This window comes from Berghia stephanieae, chromosome 1, assembly GCF_034508935.2.
Source record: "Berghia stephanieae isolate SIO BIC M18660-M18661 chromosome 1, UCSD_Bste_1.3, whole genome shotgun sequence".
In the NCBI taxonomy this organism is placed as follows: domain Eukaryota; kingdom Metazoa; phylum Mollusca; class Gastropoda; order Nudibranchia; family Aeolidiidae; genus Berghia; species Berghia stephanieae.
In genome coordinates this window covers 97,501,892-97,503,115 of record NC_088360.1, presented here as the reverse complement: position 1 = coordinate 97,503,115, position 1,224 = coordinate 97,501,892, and the positions used below count along the sequence as shown (strand labels likewise).

General features: G+C 42.3%; 1 protein-coding gene across 2 annotated transcripts in view; it reads right to left on the bottom strand.

Annotated features, from left to right (window-relative positions):
* Positions 1-474: 474 nt before the first annotated feature.
* Positions 475-1,224, bottom strand: part of LOC144962491 (uncharacterized) — a 14,416-nt gene continuing 13,666 nt past the window's right edge. The window contains exon 10 of one of the 2 annotated variants that reach the window (XM_078895483.1): positions 475-812. The gene's annotated coding sequence lies outside the window, so the exon portion shown is untranslated. The remainder of the gene's footprint in view (positions 813-1,224) is intronic. The other variant, XM_078895482.1, reaches the window with a different exon arrangement.

The following is a 1,224-nucleotide window of genomic DNA, read 5'->3' as shown; positions in this document are numbered from 1 at the left end:
AGACACAGTATGTACCTCCCTGCCCACTATGGGAGGTCAGGAACCCCACCCAGGAAGATGGAGAAGGAAAAAAATAGAAAGAGAGAAAGAGAGAGAGAGAGAGAGAGAGAGAGAGAGAGAGAGAGAGAGAGAGAGAGAGAGAGAGAGAGAGAGAGAGAGAGAGAGAGAGAGAGAGAGAGAGAGAGAGAGAGAGAGAGAGAGAGAGAGATGATCAATATAATTTATAATTATGAAAGTTATATAAAACAATTATCTACAGATCTGCAACTAAGAGCCGAAAACATAGTCTGAAAAATTTTCACAGAATGTTCATCTCTGTTCTAAGTCAATATGCCAAGATAAAGTATAAAATGATGATGAAAAGAGTAAAAAGATTGCGGCGGCAACGTTGTCCGGAATCTGACAATTGTCGGACATGTTACAGGGCTGGATCTAGCCAAGATAAAATAGGACACTACAGACACACAAACTAACATCTGTTCAGGAGTTTTCGATTTCGGTGTACAATATGTCTTTCTACGCAGAGAGCCAGCAGGTCTGATTGCAGACAACGGCAGACCAGGCTCCTTGAAACCGGACGAGGGAGCCACAGAGTGCCTGGTACGTAAAGCAGATTTCGGAGTGGTGAGTGGAGAAGAGCTGGTACTACTGCTGAAAGTGGTCACTTCATTTGATTTCCTTGGAGTAAATGGAGAGGTGGTGTTGGATTGAGGCGTCTTTTTCATTCCCATGGGAGAGCCAGTTCTCGATTTCGATAGGTTGATGGAATTGTTTCGACTTGCTGTCCCCTTCATAGACTCGTCAAGAGAAACCTGCAAGAAATAGATAAAAGGACATTTAAGATATTCATCGTGCTTTGCCTTGGAGGTCCATGAAATGACAGGTGAGAGTAGTATTAGAAATGAAATTACCCATCAACAATAAGTGTCAATGAAATATTATTTTAAAAATCATAGATATCCAAAAAAAAAACCCAAAAAAGTAAGAAAGTCAACCCACGGCTGAAATAGAGAATTGAATTCTCCAGAGAGTGCGTAAGAGTGAGGGGGGATGGTGGAAAGGAGGAAGAGATAGGGGAGAGAGAAAAAGGGAGGGGGAGTCGAAGAAAGAAAGATAAAGAGAGAGAGAGAGAGAGAGAGAGAGAGAGAGAGAGAGAGAGAGAGAGAGAGAGAGAAAGAAAGAGGAGAAGAGAGAGAAGAGAGAGAGAGAGAAGAGGAAGAAAGA